Source organism: Sciurus vulgaris (genome assembly GCF_902686455.1).
Source record: "Sciurus vulgaris genome assembly, chromosome: 7".
NCBI lineage: Eukaryota > Metazoa > Chordata > Mammalia > Rodentia > Sciuridae > Sciurus > Sciurus vulgaris.
In genome coordinates, this window is record NC_136467.1 from 29030478 (window position 1) to 29052435 (window position 21958).

The 21958-nt window shown below is 35.9% G+C and overlaps 1 pseudogene across 1 annotated transcript in view; it reads left to right on the forward strand.

The window, feature by feature from the left end:
* LOC306665693 (ensconsin-like) overlaps window positions 1–11296 on the forward strand; it is a 30490-nt pseudogene extending 19194 nt beyond the window's left edge. The window contains exons 12-13 of the transcript XR_013766695.1: window positions 4867–5090; window positions 10031–11296. The product of XR_013766695.1 is annotated as an ensconsin-like (transcript). The remainder of the gene's footprint in view (window positions 1–4866; window positions 5091–10030) is intronic.
* The last annotated feature ends 10662 nt before the right edge of the window (window positions 11297–21958 follow it).

Here is a 21958-nt window from a genome sequence, read left to right on the forward strand (position 1 = left end):
ACATTAAGATTTATTTTAATTTGGGTTGATTTAATTTTCGATTGGGCTTATAATTCTGTACTCTGAGATAGGGCAATATCTTCTTTCCTGAGTCTTGATAGTAAGGTTTTAGTGATTATTATAAAAAATTACAGGCAATAATTTGTTAGTTTTCTTTGTATACAGTTAACCTGATCTGGACCATATTCACATTCTTCAAGTGTCTGACAATTGTGTTTTAGACATATATAATATTCTAATGAGTCACAGGTTAGTTCCATAATAAAAGTAATCTAGAGGCCAGTATTTCTTATGATATTTGTAGCAGAGCTTCTTGTTAATGAACTAAACAGTTACAAGAATCAAGAGAAGGGTTGGATTGAAGAAAAATTATCTTTCTCTTCTCGTTCATTTATACCAATAGCATTATAAGAGCAGTTTCAAAATGAAAAATAAAAGTAATCATACCCGGTACCTAAACATCTAGTGAACACTGTGACCCTAATATCCAAGAACAACTTAGAGAAGGAAAAGTTTATTTGGAATGTCATGGTTTTAAAAGTCTCAGTTCATAGACAGTTTGACTCCATTGCTCTGGGCCCAAGATGAGGCAGTACATATGGTGGAAGGGCTCAGCAGAGGAAAGCTTCTCAGTTCATGGCAGGGTCAGGAAGCAGAAACAAGGATGGGGGATGAGAGGAGGAAGAGGCCACAGGGAAGATGCTTCTTTCCAGGGCACACCCTCAATGACTTTTCTAGGCACACCCCACGTATCTGCCTAGTTACCACCAAGTCAATCTGTTCAAACCGGGTTGAACTGATTACGTTACAGCTCTCATAATCTGATAATCTCACGTCTAAATATTCCTACATTTTAACACAGGAATTTTGGGGAGATACCTCATATCCAAACCATAACATCTAGTCATAGAGAACTAGTAAAAATATTTTAAATGATGTTCAAAGCTTTTAGTTCTGCCTAAAATTTTTGGAATCTCACTTATTCCATCTACCTGGCAGACTGAGGCAGGAGGAGAGCAAGTTCAAGGGCAGCTTCAGCAACATGGTGAAAATCTATCTCATAATGTTTTTTAAAAAGTAAAAATTTAAAAATTTTAGAATCTACTCATTTTATGATTTTTTTTAACTTTTACACATAATTCCATGTTGTAATAACAGTGTTTGCCACTATGGAGAACCGAAGGTCCTCAAATTGTCTTCTTAATCTAAAAACATACATACTATAAAATGTTTTACAATATAATCAACAACAATTAAAAAGTCATCTGGCCAGGCCCCTGTTGTTCCAGTTACTTGGAAGGCTGAAGCAGGAGGATCACTTGAGCATAGGAGTTCCAGGCCGGTCTGGGCAACAGAGTAAGACCCAATCTCAAAAAAATAAATAAATAAAAGTAAAAACTGAGTAAATATTCTCTTTGATTCTGTGAGGACTCAAATTTTAAACAGTTATATCGAAAATCCTATTAAAGCTGAGCACTTGGCATATACACTTATAATCCTAGCAATTCAGGAGGCTAAGGCAAGAGGATCACAAGTGCAAGGCCAGCCTTAGCAACTTAGTGAGACCCTGTTTCAAAATGCTGGGAATGTAGCTCAGTGTAAATTGCCCCCAGGTTCAATCCTCAGTACCAAAATAAATAAATAAATAAATACCATGTCCATTAATATCCCCTTTCACTCCCAGTTTCAAGTCAACCTTGAAATCACTTGCCAGAGTCACTGGAGACATCTCCTAACTGCACCCCTGAGTGAGACCTCTGGCCCCTGGGACTTCTTTGGCTGTCAGACTTTGGGGTGCATTTTCTTTTCAAGCCCCAAGCCATTCTCCTTGCCCATCACCTTTGCCCCTTGACAGGCTCCCACTAACAGAACTGAAGAGTGTGTGTTGTCAGAATTCTGGTCGGCTTTTAAAGGAATAAAGTCATATATGAGTACATATTTAAAGAGTTTATAGATATAGTTACAAATAAATCTGTGTAGTATATATTAATTACATAAAATAAGTTTATAAAATATGTATATTTTTAACATGTAAAATATGAAATTTATAAGTGTGAAATATATATTTGTGAAATATAAATATATGACCTTGAGCAGACAAGTTCTTACTCAAGAGCCAGGTTTGAGATGGTACTGTCTTCTCCCATAGAATTTAGAAGATTTAGTGGAAGTTGGGGGCTGTGCCATGTTGGCAGCGCCGGGATGGCGCCTGATCACATCGGCAGCGAGGAGGTTAATTGACATAAGCACACTCAGGTGATTTTCTCGTCCACGCACACAATGTATGTGCATGTGTTCTCGAGCACTAATTGCCTGCTGGAGCGTCTCACCTAATCTTTGCGTAAGACGCGTGGCCCTGCTCTCCGCCTCCTGGAGGTGATATAAGCGTAGGCGGAGCGAGACAGAGACACAGCAGCCATTAGCAGAAAAGCAGAAGAAAGAACACAGCAGCGAAGTAGGGGCAGCGGCGGAAGGCAGATCGCAAAACGGAGAAAAGCCTGTCTTTCTCTCAAAGTTTCTCTCTTAAGCAAAGTTTCTTTCTCTCTGATAAGCGGGGTCTCTCTCTCTCTCCTCTCAAAGCAAGTAAACCTCATTTCCTCTATCCTCTATAAATGAACAAGCAAGAAGCAAAGTCTCTCTCTCTCCTCTCAAAGCAAGTAAACCTCATTTCCTCTATCCTCTATAAATAAGCAAGAAAGCAGTGCACTAAAGAGAAAGATAGAAGTGCCTCAGTTTCCACTCCACCACCTATAAGACCCTGTGCAAGTTGTTGCTGCAGGCGGTGACAAATATCCATGGATTTTGGAACCACAAAGAGCCAGCGACAAGTGGATAGGAATCTTGCTATGAAACGAGGGGAGGGGGATACAGAAAAATGTGTAAGCGCAAAGGGAGGGGGCTGGGTGGAATATCAGCTTGAGAACAGAGGAAGTTTAGTTTTGAGGACCCCCGGCTGAGACTGTTCTAGAACCTAACATCTCTGATGAATGCAGGCCTCTATCTACCCCAGAAGACACTGTGCTTATTTGCAGCCCTCAGGGGCTTTGTCTTTGATAGAATGTTCCTCTTGTCTTAAACAAGGGTGGTTAGTAATGTTGGTTTTTAATGTCGGTGTTTGTGCACAGTCCTCAAGAGTCTTGCATCCACTCTTCCACCTCCAAAGTGTAACCAAAGGAGGGAAATTCAAAAGCAGGCGCTCTTACCAGGGAGGACACACAGATCTATGATCCCTAACCTCAGTGATTTCAGTTTCAATTTACAGTTTCTACTGGGCACAATGTCCCCTGAACATGTAATTGCTGGTCACTCAAAGCATCTGGCACAAAGCATCTGGAACAGGAGGATGGGCTTGGGGACCTAGACATTTAGAATGGCAGGTGTTGGGCACAAGTGCATACACTCGAGTGTGTGTGAAGATGTGTACACACACTTGAGTGTGCAGTCACATGCAGTAATGCCAAGGCTCCTTTCCCTGCAGCGAAATAGAGCATCATATTCTGTGTCTCATTAATTGTTTTTTTTTTTTACAAATGATATTTTCAGACCCTGCAGTGCCTTGTGTGATGCTTAGGACAGGCATCCTTTTCCCCCCACCTAAAAAAAAAAAATTTAAGTTTAATAATTAGCAAGAACCATACAAAAGTATTCAGATCAGAAATGCTTTAGAATGTGTTCCACAAAGTCATTTGTCCTTACTTAGTAGGGAAAGCGAACTGTTCCTCCAGTAGACCAAGAAAAACAAAAACTCTTTGAAAAGCAATGGAAAACTTGGATTTACATTAGCTTTATTTTACTATTTGGGGAGGCAGTTTAGAAAGGTGACTGCTGAAAGTTCAAGCAATTGGCATCATTATAACTACAGATAATTTGTTGAGCATTGAACAAATTACAAAGCTTGCACGTGGCATACTGCTGCAGTCAGTACAGTGAATGGTAAGATTGGGCTGGCTCTCCTTTGATGCACAGGTATTGTTTTGTTGGAACATAAAGCATAATAACCAGCACAGTGGTGCATACCTGTAGTCACAGATGCCTGGGAGACTCAGGCAGGAGGATCACTTAAGCCCAGAAGTTCAAGACCATCCTGGGCAACATTTCAAGATTCCATCTCAAAAAAAAAAAACAAAAAAAAAAAACACACACAACTGGACCTGGTGGCACACATTTATAATTCCAGCAGGCTGGGAGGTTCATGCAGGAGGATCACAAGTTCAAGGCCAGCCTGGGCAACTTAGAAAGACCCTTTCTCAAAATAAAAGGAGTTGGGGACATAGATCAATGATGGAGTACCCCAGGTTCCATCCCCACTACCATAAAATAAATATATAGGTCAAGAGTTTAGCCTTGGTGTCTCTTGGTGTTGCATGACTCTGTGTAGATCATCAATTCTCCCTCTTGGCATTAGGACTCTCATCTTTGAAGTGAAGGTCCTCCTAGGTGCCACTCTGTATGAGCAAGTAAGTGTGAACAGCCTGCAGCAGAAATTGTTGAATACTCAGAACTGATGATGATGATGATGATGATGGTCTGTTTCTGTTGATGGTGGTCCATTCTGATTGATAAATTGTCCTACTTGATAAATTTTATAACAAAAAGAACAGGATTGCTTGGGTGGTACCAGGGATGAAATTGCGGCCTCATGCTTGGGCAGTGCTCTACCACTGAGCTCAGCCCAGATTTTAGAAGATGATTTAAAATACATGTATGTCACCATTCACCATTTCTGTTAGTGACGATGTGGTCACCAGCCTGTTTTTTTGATTATAAAGCTGTAAGATTATATATTACAAAATAATCTTTGTTATCAATGTGCATTTTCTAATTTCAATACTAACTCATTTTAATTTGACTCTTCAAATCCCCTAGTACTCCCAATCTGGAAAAACAACCCAATGAAAATGGAGTATTGGTCCAGAATGAAAATTTTGAAGAAATCATAAACTTACCCATTGGATCTAAACCATCCAGATTAGATGTCACCAACAGTGAGAGCCCAGAAATCCCTTTGAATCCAATTTTGGCCTTTGATGATGAAGGGACGCTTGGGCCACTGCCTCAGGTAGATGGTGTTCAGACACAGCAGACTGCAGGTAAGCCTCCCTCCAACTCCCGTCTATAATCATCAGAAACTTGTGATACCCAGGAGGCCAGGCAGTGTGACTGTCGCCTTCTGCAGTGTGACTCTGGTGAGACTTTGTTCTTCAAGGGAAAGTATAAGACTCAGTGGAAAAGACTGTGCATGGATCATAGAAGTTGAGTTGTGAGTCAGATGGGGCAACTACCAGGGCTCCTCCAGTCCTCCCACTCAGTCCGTGGCACCCAGCAGGTATACATCTGCCTCACGTCACAGGGCGGCTCATTGTTGGCAGCATGCTCCATGAGAACGTGCTGCGTGTTCAGACAAGGCTCCTGTCCTGACCGACGGGTCGTGCAGCCTCGTTCTGCCCACTGGAGACAGGTTGGGATGTTCTTCTTTCCTTCTTTCTCAGGTCTTCAGATACTTGAAAACCGCCCTCCTGTTCTCTTGCCATTTTTCTTTTTTGGGTTTGGCGACCTGGGTTATACATTATGGTCTCTAAAATGTAATGTGATGGAAAGTTACGGTTTAGGTAATAAGAGCAGTATTCCAAACTAAGATCACGTTGAGCCCAAGGAACACCCATCCCTGTAGTTCCTATTGAAACTGCTTGAAATGCTCTTATACACTGTTCCTAGTATTCATACTTGACCTGAAGTCTTTGTACCAAAAAAACTCCGATAGCTGGAGAGAGAGAGGAGTCCGGGGGTGGAAAGGATCAAAATATGTTATATGTGTGTACAAATATGCCACAAGAAAAGCTATTATCTTGTGTAATTAATACGCACTAATTTATGGGTTTTTTTTTATATTCAGTATCTTTATTTTAAAAAAGAATTTGAAATTTTTTTTGTCTATATTTATTTTTTAATTTTTTACAACTGCATTTTGATTCATTGTACACAAATGGGGTACATCATTTTGTCTCCATGGTTGTACATGTTGTAGACTCGACATTCATGCAATCAGTCATACATGTACATAGGCCAATGATGTCTGTCTCATTCCACCATCTTTCATTACCGCGGCCCATTTCCTTCTACACAATCCAAAGTTCCTCCATTCTTCTCTCACTCCCCACACCCCACCCCCATTATATATCATTTTCCACTTATCAGGGAAAACATTCGGCCTTTTTGGGGGGATTGGCTTATTCACTTAGCATATTCTCCAATTCCATCCATTTATTTGCATATGCCATAATATTATTCTTCTTTATGACTGAATAATATTCCACTGTGTTTATATACCACAGTTTCTTTATCCTTTCATCTGTTGAAGGGCATCTAGGTTGGTTCCACAATCTAGCTATTGTGAACTGAGCTGCTATAAACATTGATATGGCTGTGTTACTGTAGTATGCTGATTTTAAGTCCTTTGGGTATAAACTGAGGAGTGAGATAACTGGGTCAAAAGATGTGTCTATTCCAGGCTTTCTGAGGATTCTCCACACTGCTTTCCAGAGTGGCTGCACCAATTTGCAACTACACCAGCAATGTAAAAGTGTGCTTTTTTCCCCACATCCATGCCAACATCTATTATTGTTTGTATTCTTGATAATAGTCATTCTAATTGGAGTAAGACGAAATCTTAGAGTTGTTTTAATCTGCATTTCTCTAATTACTAGAGATGTTGAGCACTTTTTTGTATATTTATTGGTTGCCTGTATGTCTTCTGTGAAGTGACTGTCCAGTTCCTTGGCCCATTTATTGATTGGGTTCTTTGTATTTTTGGTGTAAAGTTTTACAAGTTCTTTATAAATTTTGGAGATAAGTGCTCTATCTGAAGTGCGTGTGGAAAAGATTTTCTCCCACTCTGTAGGCTCTCTCTTCACATTCTTGATTGTATTCTTTGCTGAGAAAAAGCTTTTTAGTTTGAGTCCATCCCATTTATTGATTCTTGCACCATGATCAGGTCGGGTTTATCCCAGGGATGCAAGGTTGGTTCAACATCCAGAAATCAATAAACGTAATTCATCACATCAACAGACTTAAAGTTAAGAATCACATGATTATTTCAATAGATGCTGAGAAAGCATTTGATAAAATACAGCACCCCTTCATGCTTAAAACACTAGGAAAAATAGAAATAATAGGAACATACCTCAACATTGTAAAGGCTATCTATGCTAAGCCCAGAGCCAATAGCATTCTGAACGGAGAAAAACTGAAAGCATTCCCTCTAAAAACTGGAACAAGACAGGGATGCCCTCTTTCACCACTTCTATTCACCATCATTCTTGAAACACTTGCCAGAGCAATTAGACAGACCAAAGAAATTAAAGGGATACAAATAGGAAAAGAAGAACTAAAGCTGTCACTATTTGCTGATGACATGATCCTGTATTTAGAAGATCCAAAAAACTCCACCAGAAAACTTCTAGAACTAATAAATGAATTCAGCAGTGTAGCAGGATATAAAATCAATATGCATAAATCTAATGCATTTCTATTCATAAGTGATGAATCCTTTGAAAGAGAAATTAGGAAAAAATCACTCCATTCACAATAGCCTCAAAAAAAAAAAATAATAAAATACTTGGGAATTAATCTAACAAAAGAGGTAAAAGACCTCTACAATGAAAACTACAGAACATTAAAGAAAGAAATTGAAGAAAAGCTTAGAAGATGGAAACATTTCCCATGTTCTTGGATAGGCAGAATTAACATTGTCAAAATGGCCATTCTACCAAAGGCACTATACAGATTCAGTGCAATTTCAATTAGAATCCCAATGACATTCCTCATAGAAATAGACAAAGCAATCATGAACTTCATCTGGAAGAACAAGAGACCTTGAATAGCCAAAACAATCCTGAGTAGTGAAACAGGAGGTATCACATTACCAGACATTAAACTGTACTACAGCGCAATAGTAACAAAAACAGCATGGTATTGGCACCAAAATAGACAGACTGACCAATGGTACAGAATAGAAGACACAGAGACAAAACCATATAAATACAGTCACCTCATACTAAACAAAGGAGCCAAAAACATACAATAGAGAAAAGATAGCCTCTTAAACAAATGGTGCTGGCAAAACTGGAAACCCATGCACAGTAAAATGAAATTAAACCTGTGTCTCTCACCCTGAACAAAACTCAACTCAAAATGGATAAAGGCCTTAGGAATTAGACCAGAGACCCTGCTCCAAATAGAAGACAAAGTAGGCCCAAGTCTTCATCATGTTGGCTTAGGATCAGACTTCCTCAACAAGACTCCCATAGCACAAGAAATCAAAGCAAGAACAATGAATGGGATGGACTCAAACTAAAAAAACTTTGTTTTTTTATTTTGAGACAGGGTCTCATTAAATTGCTGAGGCTTACCTTGAACTTAAAATCCTCCTGCCTTAGCCTTAGCCTTAGTCTCTGGGACTACAGGAGTCCCACCACCATATCTGGCAATATGTGCTAATTTAAAAAGAAAAATAGAACAATAGTTTTACAGGATCAAAAAAAAAAAAAAAGAGTAAAAGAGTAACATCAAATATACTCAGTGGTCACTGCAGCACAACAGCACAATCCCACTGGTATCAGGAATTAGTGGGATGATACCACTCCCTCCCTTTTCAAACCTGTTTGAGTTTTGTTGACTTTTCCCAGATCACTTTCGCATGCTGACCAGCATCTCTCTATACTATTAGGAATAGAACTGGCTAAAAATGCAGATTTTTGTTTGTTGGTTTGTACTGGGGATTGAACCCAGAGGGAAACTAATCATTGAGCCATATTCCCAGCCCTTTTTACTTTTTATTTTGAAACAGGGACTCACTGAATTGTTGAGGATCTCACTAAATTGCTGAGGCTGGTCTCAAACTTGCAATCCTCCTGCCTCAGCCTTGAGTTGTTGGGATTATAGGCATGCACCACTATGTCAGCAGAAATGCAGAATATTTTAATGGAGTCAGTATAGATTTATTTGTGGTCAAATTGTGTTGCCTTTTTGATTCCATCAGGGAGTCTGGCATAGGGGCACATGGCTGTAAATCCAGAGTTGCAGGAGGCTGAGGCAGGAGGATCAAGGGTCTGAGGTCGGAGCAACTTAGCTAGACGCTCTCTCAAAATAGAATAGAAAGAGTTGGTTGAAAATTCAGTAGTAGAGTGCCCCTGGATTCATTCCCCAGTACCAAAAAAAAAAAAAAAAAAAAAAAATCCGTCTGGGGACTTGTGACGAAAATCCTTTAACAGGGTGCAAAGGCCAATTTTGAATACCCAAGAAGCTCATTTCCTTTTCTCCTTCAGTGTACTGACCTTGGGAAAATAACTTCATTGGACTCCACCTTCTAGGTTCTGAGAGGAGGTCCTGAAGTCCCCCCATAGTCTGACTATCAGTTTCTGAAGTTTCTAGGAACAATCTGATCAATGTTATGTTGGTAGAAACAAACCCCGTGCAGGTTCCTCCCTTAACATGTCACAGATTTATGGGAAAGGACAGAATTTCCACACGTTTTCTGCTTTACTTGTCAGGCCTTAACTCACCTTTTGAGTTACCTGTAAATCCATTCTCACTGATCTCATCTTTTCATACCTTCTCTGGAAGACATAGTCCAGTGTCCATGATCTTAGCTAATGAAGAGTTACTGATTATTTATCATGACTATCAACATTTAGCCTCTAACTTATGTCTGGAGCCCTAAAATTTACAAGTACTAAGGACATAAGACAAATAAATGTTTAAATCCCTCCTAGAAAATTACAATTGCTATATGCAGTTTAGAAATGTAAATGATGTAGACTAATTTGAATTAAAGAAAAGGATATATTTTTTCCATTAGTGGTGGAATTCACTTAAATACAAGACCATGATCCTAACACATTGCCTATTCTTACATAAGACAATGCATTTAACTGCATGGTAAAATTTTAGGAATATAAAATATTGCTGTAGTATTCTTTAATATTTTAGATGAATGCTATTAATCTGTTCTTTTTTCTGTCTCTTCATATAGAAGTTATATGAGCATTTCTTCTGAAGGACCAAAGCAGAAATTTAGCAAGAATTTCTACAATTAATGAGATTCCTTTCATGCCACGAAGGAGCATCCACCTCTTCCAGTTTTCTAAAGATTTCTTGACCATCAGTTTGAAAAGACTTTATTAAAACCAGCTAAAGACAACAGACTGGATAGCTTTTCTAATAATATTCGCCAACAGGAAGAAAGAAATGCTCCTTATCCTTCGGTACTTTAAAATGGCTCTTTCCAGTATATTCCTTCTTATTAGCAAATCAATATTTTTCTGCATTCTCTAAAAGATAAGAGCATTTGATTACAAAAGAAATGGACTGATTAGGCATGATTTTTCACATAGATATTTTGGTCTTAAAAGTGTAACATATAAAATTGGCAAAAAAAAAATGACCTTTTACAAGGTAATACTTGAAAAATATTTACCTCTTTGCTCTACAAGTAGAGTGAATAGGAGAGGAGTTTAAATTAAACCTGTGTTTGTTTAGATGTTTCAAAGAGCTCTATTTGTAGAGGCAAATTATAGGCAGATTACCAGGTTCTTGTAAATGCAACTTGTACATGGACATTCTGCAAACCCAGCTGTCATATTCTTCTGACAACTCCTTTTACGAAAGCATCCTAACAAGTTTTAAAATGTGAAAAAAGCATTATTTTTTCAGAGCAAGAAAATATTTACTTTCCTCTTAAGTAATGTATTTATAAAGTTTTCCAGATAAATCAAATTAGAACAATGTGACAACATTGCAAATTTGCTTTCTCGGATGCACTCCTTCTGATGTCACCGTGAGAGAATGTTACTGATGATTCAGGGCTCTTTCTGAAGTTTGTATGTTGCTGCTGTCCCCAATGATGGGGGGACTTATCTTTGCCTTACCTGATCACAAATTATGTGGGGAAGAGCGGGGGGAATAAAGATTTAATATGTCTTTAAATGAAAAAAATTTGGTTTTGCTCGTTTCAGAGCAATGAAAAAATGATGGAATGTTGACTGTGCGTGACACACAGGACAGGGACCTTCACAGAGGTCCTCGTTCTGCACAGCTTCCGTGAGCTTTTCACTTTTCATTGTTATTGACTTTTGCTGCTGAGCCTAGCTGTACAAACTTGCACTTTTGTTTGCCGATATAAATTCAATGTTATTTTCCCATGTAAAAGACAACTAATAACTAAATGTAGAAGGAGAGGGAACACATTTTTTTTTCCTTTTTTAATGTGGAGTGTTAAAGACAAATTTATACCACTACAGTGTGTCGATTTTATAGGAAGGATTGGTTAATCTGTTTGAGAGACTGTTTATCTGTTGGATGATTTCTTCTAAATCCAAGCAAATGATCTTTAGCAACAGCTTGTAATTTGTTAAAACATTAATTTGGGGATTTTCCCTGTTCTCAGTTGTCCATGTACACATAGTCACTATATTAAAAAAAATCTGTTCAACAAACTTGTTTTATTTGTTTATATTGGTCTACCATAAAACACCAGTAAGGTGTTTGACATATTTTTATTATTGGGGTTCTCATGTTATAACCACTTAGGTCACTTTTTTGTTGTTGTTTTTGGTGCTGGGGATCAAACCTAGGGCTTTGGTTGTCTACAGAGGCACAGGCTCTGGTTTGTTTGTTTGTTTGTTTTTGTTTTTTCCAGACTGCATTTTGATTCTGGTTTTCAATTTCTCTTAACCTTAATGACATTTCCCCCACTTCCTCTAGGTAGGTATTCAGAGTAAGTTTATTTACAGTTCAGAGTAGTAGTTCTTTTTTGGCTAAGTAGTTTTCCTTTTTTCATTTATATTCTTAAATTTGTATAATCATTAGCACATTGAATGCCTTCTGAGTAATCAAGTATTAATTAGAACTGATAAATTTCTGAACTATACTTTGTTAAGAGCAACAATGCCGGAGAATGACTTTGATCTTCACAATGGCTGAATTGCTTGCTGTTCCACACTTGAAAATCTGTGTTCACCTGATGACCTTAAGGAATTCTCCAGTGGGCCATTACATTAAGGGGTGTGCTCAAATATGACTATTACCATGGGACAATGATTGAATGGCTTTCAGTTTCCTTTGCAGGACTGTCCAGGTCAATTAAGTCATTCACCCCTCACTGGTTTGTATGGTAGGTAGACTCCAGCTATCACAGGAAGGAAGTCTGTTTCCTCTTGCATAACGCAACTACCTGAAGTGAAAGCAAGTCCAACCAGAATTCCTTCAGGTGAATAAAGTTTCATCAGCAAGCGGGGTCTCTGGGAAGGTTGGAGAAGTTCCTTCTCTGCCCGTGAGTAATCACTCCAGTGCCTTGACTGAAAGATTTACAGTGAAGAAGCAGCAGTGATATTCTAAAAGCAGAATTAGGCACCCTGGCCGAATGAGGCAGCAGTGAAGCATGAGTGGGGGTGAGAGGAGGGCAGGAGCCAGGAGCGCTCCATACCTGAGGTACTAGCCAGGCATGCGCTTGCAGGACCTGCCCCATTTGTATACCTCATTTCATGCATTTTTTGCTTCTAAATATCTATAAATGGACACTCCAGTATAGATTTAGAACCAGCTGCCTGGCCATCTGCCTGGGATTTATCAGGTGCTATATCCAGTCTACCAGCAGTGCAACATGAAAGTTAAATTACCTGTGGACAAATACATCATGGAGTTTGTACTGAAAGTGTTTTTAAAGATTACAAATTAAATTTTAGTAGTCACCAATATGTTCACCTATCCTTTGTATTTTTATTAATTGTGAAAATATATATTTGCATAGGTTTTCCTACCTAATTTTGTGTTACTTTCATTTTTTATTCAAAATATAGTTATACATGTTTATTTTCCCTAACCTGAACCCTAACCCCTAAACCTACCCTTAGCCCTAACACTATAGTAAAATGCAAAAGCCCTTGAATGTATAATCATGTAAACTTATATGAATATTCCTTGGTATTTTGCCAGGTACATGTATATTCACAACTATAATGTCATATACATATATTTTCATACGTGAATCCATGGCCCATTTTTAAACCAAAATGTCACAACAGAGCTACACTAAAACCTATCCATTTGTGAAAACCTTTATATAGGTTTTCCTACATAATTTCATGTATATTTTCATTTTTTTATTCAAAGTTATGCATGTTCATTCCTAACCCTAAACCTAGCTACCCATAAATCTACTCCCACCCATAACACTACATGAAAACCAAAATACCTTACATGTATAATCATGTACATTTCCATAAATATTCAGAAATTTTGACAGGTACATTTACATACCCACTGATAATATCATAAATATTAATATATTTTCATGTATGAATCTAAGGCCCATTTTTAAAAGTAAAGCAGCACAGACCTAGAATGAAAACTATCCATTTGTGGAAACATATACAGTTGTATAGATTTTCCCACATAATCTTATGTGTGTTTTCGTTTTTTATTCAGTTGTGTAGTTATAGATATTCATACCCTAATCCTAGCCCTACCCCTAACCTACCTCTACCCTGTGCCTAATACTACATGAAAACCCAAATGCCCTTACTGGTATAATCATATTATATGAATATTCATAGATATTTTGCCAGGTACATTTATACTCACCTGTATTATCCAATATTAAGGTATTATGTATGAATCTATGGCTTTGTCATAAACCAAAATGCCAGAACCTAGCTAGACTGAAACCTATTTATTTTTGAAAAATATACATTTATAGGTTTTTCCTACATAATTTGACATATAGTTTTTATTCAAATATACAGTTATACATGTTATTTCCCTAACCCTAATCCTACCCCCAAACCTACTTCCTCCCCTAACATTATGTGAAAAGGGTAAACTCCCTGCATGTTTAGTCATGTACATTTATATGAATATTCATAGACATTTTGCCTGGTACATTTATATGCTCACCTATAATATCATAATATATATTAATGTATAAATCTGTGGTCAAGTTTTAAACCAAATTGTCAGAACAAAGCTGGAAGGAAACCTATCCACTTACAAAAAAAATTTATGTAGGTTTTCACATATATTTTTATTTTATTCCATCCCTATCAATACATCAAAATGTAAAAGCCCCTAATGTATATTTGTACATTTATATGAATATTCATAGATATTTTGCCAGATACATTTATATACTCACCTGTATCATAATATATTTTCATGTATTAATCCATGGCTCAATTTTGAAACTGAAGCAGAATGGAGATAGAACAAAACCAATCCACTTGTGAAAACTTACATTTATACAGATTCACCTAAATAATTTTGCATATATTTTCATTTTTTAGTACAAATATAGTTACACATGTTAGTGCCCTAACCCAAACCCTAGTATTATTCTTAAACTAACTCCTATCCCTAATATTACATCAAAACATAAAAGCACCTACATGTATAGTTACGTACATTTATATGAATATTCATAGACATTTTGCCAGGTACATTATATACTTGCATATCATATATTAATATAATTTCATGAATGAATCCGTGGCCCAGTTTCAAACCAAAATGTCAGAACAAAGCTAGAACAAAACCTATCCCTTGGTGAAAACATAGGTTTTCCTCCATAATTTCAAGTATATTTTCATTATCTTAATCAAATATACAGTTATACATGTTCATTCAGAACAAAGCTAGACTAAAGCCTATCCACCTGTGAAAATATATATGTTTATATAGGTTTTCCTACATAATTTCAAGTATATTTTCATTATCTTAATCAAATATACAGTTATACATGTTTGTTCCCTAACCCTACCCCTACCCCTACTTCCATCCCTAACACTACACAAAACATAAAAGCACCTACATATATAATCATGTCAATTTACAGGAATATTCATAGATATTTTGCCAGGTACATTTATACTCACCTATATTATCCAATATTAATGTATTATGTATGAATTCATGTCCTTGTTTTAAACCAAAATGTCAAAACCTAGCTAGACTGAAGCCTACTCATTTTTGAAAAAAATATACATTTATATAGGTTTTCCTACATAATTTCATGTATATTTTTTATTCAAATATACAGTTATACATGTTCGCTCAGAACAAACCTAGACTAAAATGTCAGAACAAAGCTAGACTAAAACCTATCCACCCGTGAAAACAAAAATAGGTTTTCCTACATGTATATTTTCATTATCTTAATCACTTATAGTTATACACATTCATTCCCTGACCCTAACCCTACCCCTGCACCTACATATATTAATCATGTCACTTTATGTGCATATTCATAGATATTTGCCAGGTACATTCATATACTCACCTATAATATATATATCATGTATGGATGCGTGGCAAAATTTTAAACCAAAATATTAGAACAAAGCTGGACCAAAACCTATTCACTTGAGAAAACATACATCAATAGAGGTTTTCCTACCTAACTTCACATATATTCATTCATCTGTTGAAGGGCACCTAGGTTAGGTGCATAGCTAAGCTGTCGTGAATTGAGCTGCTATAAACATTGATGTGACTGTATCTCTGTAGTATGCTGATTTTAAGTCCTTTGGGTATACACCAAGGAGTGTGATAGCTGGGTCAAATGGTGGGTCCATTCCAAGTTTTCTAAGGAATCTCCACACTGCTGTACAGAATGGTTACACCAATTTATTTACAGTCCCACAGCAATGTATGAGTGTGCCTTTTCTCTCACACCCTCACCAGCACTTATTGTTACTTGTATTCTTGATAATTGCCATTCTAACTGGAGTGAGATGAAATCTTAGTTTCGATTTGAATTTTCTCTGCTAGAGGTGTTGAACATTTTTTCATATATTTGTTGATTGATTGTATTTCTTCTTCAGTGAAGTATCTGTTCAGTTCCTTAGCCCATTTATTGATTGAGTTATTTTATCTTTTTGGTGTTAAATTGTTAAACGTTTTGAGTTCTTTATATATCCTGGAGATTAATGCTCTCTCTGAGGTGCATGTTGTAAAGATTTTCTCCCATTCTGTGGGCTCTCTTTTCACATTTTTTATTGTTTTCTTTGCTGAGATCTATTATTTGTTATAGTAGCTTTGTAGTATAGTTTAATGTCTGGTATTTTGATGCCTCCTGTGTCACTCTTCTTGCCAAGGATTGCTTTGACTATTCTCGGTCTCTTACTTTTCCAAATGAATTTCATGATTGCCTTTTCTATTTCTATGAAGAATGTCAGTGGGATTTTAATAGGAATTGTATTAAATCTGTATAAAACTTTTGGTAGTGTGACCATTTTGACAATATTAATTCTGCCTATCCAAGAACAGGGGAGATCTTTTCATCTTCTAAGGTCTTCTTCAATTTCTTTTTTCAGTGTTCTGTAGTTTTCATTGTAGAGGTCTTTCACCTCTTTTGTTTGATTGATTCCAAGTTTTTTGTTTTTTTTTTAAGCTATTGTGAATGGTGTAGTTTTTCTAATTTCTCTTTTAGTGGATTCATCACTGATATACAGGAACATATTTGTGTTATAGGTATTGATTTTATGTCCTACTTTTGAATTCATTTTTTAGTTCTAGAAATTTTCTGGTGGAATATTTTTGGATCTGCTAAATAGAGAATCATGTTGTTGGCAAATAATGAAATCAATTAAATTGAAACAAAAGAAAAGATTCAAAAAACTGACAAAACAAAAAGTTGGTTCTTTGAAAAAATAAACACAGTTGATAAATCCTTAGCTATTCTAACAAAGAGAAGGAGAGAAAACTCAAATTACTAAAATTTGTGATGAAAAAGGAAATATCACGACAGACACTGCTAAAATACAGAAGATAATTAGAAACTGTTTGAAAATTTATACACAAATAAATAGAAAATCTTGAAGACATTGACAAATTTCTAGAGAAATTTGCCAAACTGAATCAGGAGGACATACAGAAATTAAACATCAATTCAAACAAATAATAGAAGACACCATCAAAAGACTTCCAACAAAATCCTAGGATGAGATGGATTTTCATCTGAGTTCTATGAGACCTTCAAAGAAGAATTAACACCAACACTCCTCAAGTTATTCCATGAAATGGAAAAAGAGGGAACCCTTCCAAACTCATTCTATGAAGCTCGTATTCCCCTGTTACCAAAAGCAGACAAAGACTCATCAAGGAAAGAAAACTTCAGATCAATATCCCTGCTGAACATAGATGAAAAACTTCTCATTAAAGTTCTGGCAAATCAGGGCTGGGGAGATAGCTCAGTCAGTAAAGTGCTTGCCTTGCAAGCACAAGGCCGTGGGTTCGATTCCCAGCACCACAAAAAAAAAAAAAAAAAAAAAAAAAAAAAAAAAAAAATTTGGACAAAGCGCATGCAAAAACATATTTAAAAGATAGTGCACCACAATCAAGTGGGGTTCATTCCAGGGATGTAAGATAGGTTCAACATATGGAAATCAATATATGTAGTTCATCACATCAGTAGACTTAAAGATAAGAAATATATGATGATCTCAATAGATAGAGAAAAAGCATTTGACAAAATATAGCACCCCCTCACATTCAAACACTAGAAAAACTAGGGATAGTAGGAATATACCTCAACAATGCAGTAACTATGCTAAGCCCAAGGCCAGCATCATTCTAAATGGAGAAAATTTGAGAGCATTCCCTCTAAAAACTGGAACAAGGCAGGGATTCCCTTTCCCCCCATTTCTATTCAACGTAGTCCTGGGAACTCTAGCCAGAGCAATTAGACAGGATAAAGAAAATAAAAGGATAGGAATAGGAAAAGAATAACTGAAAACATGGCCCCGTTTTCAACCAAAATGTCAGAACAAAGTAGAATGAATCTTACCCAATTGTGAAAAAAATGCGTTTATATAGGTTTTGCAAAATAATCTCACATATATTTTCATTTTTTATTCTAATATAGAGTTATACGTGTTTGTTCCTTAACCTTAACCCTAGGTCTACATCTATACCTTCTCCCATTCCTAACACTACACAAAATGTAAAAGCTCCTACATGTATAATCATGCTTATTAAATGAATATTCATAGGTATTTTGACATATCTGTAAAATCATATATTAATATTTATATATAATCATTAATATATTTTCACCTGTGAATCCAGTTTAAAACCAAAATGTCAACAACAGCTAGATTGAAACCTATTCATTTGTGAAAACATATATTTTGATATTTTTTCTACATAATTTCATGTTTATTTTCATTTTTTACTCGTTTATAATTATATGTATTCATTCCTTAACCCTAACCCTACCACTACCTGTAAACCTACTCCCATACCTAACAAGACATCAAAACAAAAAAAGTCCCTAAATGTATGATCATGTGCCTTTATATGACAATTCATAGATATTTTGCCAGGCACATTTTTATACTCAATTAAAATATCATATTTTAATATATTATCATGTATGAATCCATGGCCCAGTTTTCAACCAAAATGTCAGCAAGAGCTGGATCAAACCCTATCTGTTTGTGAAAACATAGACATTTTCATAGGTTTTCCTACATAATTTTATGTATATTGTCATTTTAAATTCAAATACACAACTGCAATTTTTGTTGTAACCCTAACCCTACCCCTAAACCTACTCAAATTCCTAACACTACATCAAAATATAAAAGCCCCTATGTGGAAAATCATGTACACTTATGAATATTCATGGCTATTTTGCCAGCTACATTTATATACTCACCTGTATTATCATATGTCAATGTATTTTCATTTATGAACAAATGACCCCATTTTAAACCAAAATGTCAGCAGGAGGTAGATAGAAACTTATCCTTTTGTGAAAACATGTATTATTATACAGTTTTTCTACCTAATTTCAGGTATATTTTCACTTTTTTATTCAAATATACAATTATACGAGTAGTTCCCCAACCCTAACCCTAGCCCTACCACCAGACCTACTCCCCTACTACATAAAATAATTAAAAGCCCTTACATGTAAAGTCATGTATATTTAAATGAATATTCACAGATATTTTGCCAGGTACATGTATAATCAATCACCCATCATATCACATATTAATATATTTTCATGTATTAATCCATGATTCAGTTTTAAACCAAAATTTCAATGGAAGCTAGATTGAAACCTAATTTGTGAAAACATATACATTATTATAGGTTTTCCTACCTAATTTCATGTATATTTTCATTTTTTATTCAAATGTACATGTATAATCATGCACATTTTAATAAATATTCAAAGCTATTTTGCCAGGTACATTCATATACTCACATAATATAATATATATTGATATATTTTTGTGCATGAATCCATGGCAGTTTTAAACCAAACAGAACTATCTAGACTGAAACCTAACCACTTGTAAAAACATATTTTATATAGATTTTCCTACACAGTTTCATGTATATTTTCATTTCCTTATTTAAATATGTAGTTACACATGTTCATTTTCTAACCCTAAACTTCGTCCTGTCCCTAAACCCACTCCCATCCTTAACACTATATCAAACCTAAAGACTCCTACATGTATAATCATGTACATTTACATGAATATTCATAATTGCTTTTCCAGGTACATTTATAAACTCACCCAAAATGTCATATACATGCATATATTTTCATGTACTGCTGCTGCATGGACAAGCTTTAAACTAAAATGTCAGAACATACCTAGAACATATCCTATCCCATTGTCAAAACATATATATTCATATAGGTTTTCCTACATAATTTCACATATAGTTTCATTTTCTTATTGAGATATGCAGTTATGCATGTTCATTCCCTATGCTTAATCCTAGTACTCCTATCCCTATCACTACATCAAAACAATAAAGCCTCTGTTACGATTTGGATGTGAGATGTCCCTCAAAAGCTCATGTGTGAGACAATGCAAGAAGATTTGGAGGAGAAATTATTGATTTATAGTATTAACCTAATTAGTGAATTAATCCCTGATGGACATAAAACTGAGTGGTAACTGGAGGCAGGTGGAAGGAGGAAGTGGTTAATTGGGGGCACGGCTATGGGGTACATTTGGGATGTCTGGAGAATGGATCTGTCTCTCTCTGCTTTCTGATTATTATGTAAGCTACTTTCTTCTGCCATGATGTTTCTGCCTCACCTCGAGCCCTGAGGAATGAAGCTGGCCGTCTCTGTATTGAGACCTCTGAAACTGTGAGCCCCCAAATTAACTTTTCCTCCTCAACAGTTGTTCTGGTCAGGTCCTCCAGTCACAGCAGTGAAATTGCTGACTAAAACAACCCCTACATGTGTAATCACGTACACATATATGGATATTCATTGATATTTTGCCAGTTACATTCATTTACTCACCTATAATAGCATATATACTAATACATTTTCTTGTATGAATCCCTGGACCATTTTTATCCAGAATTTCAGAACAAAGTTAGACCAATATTTATTGACTTGTAAAATCATACACATTTATAGAGGTTTTCCTACATAATTTCACACATTAAAATATTAAAGCAGTTACATGCATAATCATGTACATTTAAAATTTTTTTTAAAAAATTATCTTTAAAGAATTTTTTACAGACTGCATTTTGATTCATTGTACACAAATGGGGTACATCTTTTCGTTTCTATGGTTATAAATGATGTAGATTCATACCATTCATACATACATGTACATAGAGCAATTATGTCTGTCTCATTTTTCATACCACTCTCCCTCTCAATTCCCTCTATATAATCTAAAGTTCCTCCATTCTTCTCTCACCCCCACCCCTTCACCCCTATTATATATCCTCATCCACTTGTCAGGGAAAACATTCGGCCTTTGATTTTTGGGGATTGACTTATTTCCCTTAGCATGATATTCTCCAGCTCCATCCATTTACCTGCAAATGCCATAATTTTATTCTTCTTTATGGCTGAATGAAATTCCCTATATATACCAGTTTCTTTATCCATTCATCTGTTGAAGGGCATCTAGGTTGGTTCTACAATCTAGCTATTGTTAATTGAGCTGCTATGAACATGGATGTGGCTGCATCACTGTAGTATGCTAATTTTAAGTCCTTTGGGTATAAACCGAGGAGTGGGATAACTGGGTCAAAATGTGGCTCCATTCCAAGTTTTCTGAGGATTGTCCACACTGCTTTCCAGAATGACTGCACCAATTTGCAACTCTACCAGCAATGTGAAAGTGTGCCTTTTTATTGGATAGGCAGAATTTATCATGTACATTTAAATGAATATTCAGAGATATTTTTTCAGGTACATTCATATATCACTGGACTATTTATTAATATATTCTCACATATTAATTAATGACTTGTTTTAAACCTATGCATCTACATTGATCAACCAATACCAATATATCAGAATCAGTAAATATACATCCATGATCAATATTGATGAATCCATATTGATGAATTGGTATTGGTTATTGACATTGATGGATTGGTATTAAGTATTGACATCAATGGATCTGAATTGATGGATTGACTTGATGAATTGGTGTTGATGAATCTACACCAGTGAATTGGTATCAGTGGATCCATATCAATGAATTGGAATCAATGGATCCACATTGATGAATCTACATTGAAAAGTTGATATCAAAGAATCTACATCGATGAATCTACATCAAAGAATTGGTATCGATGTATTGGTATCAATGAATGATATTGATATATCAGTTTCAGTTCATCGACATTGATGGATCAGTATCAATGGTTTGGAATCAAAGGATGGGCTCAATGGATCAACGTTGATGGATGAACATTGGCATCAATGAATAATATAGATATATTGGTACCAATGGATCATTACTGATGGATTGACATTGATGAATTGATATTGATGGATCTATATTGTTGAATTGGTATCAATGAATCCACATAGATAAATCTGCATTGATGAGTAGATATCAAAATATTTACATCAATGAATCTACATTGATAAGATGATATCAATGAATCTATATTCACA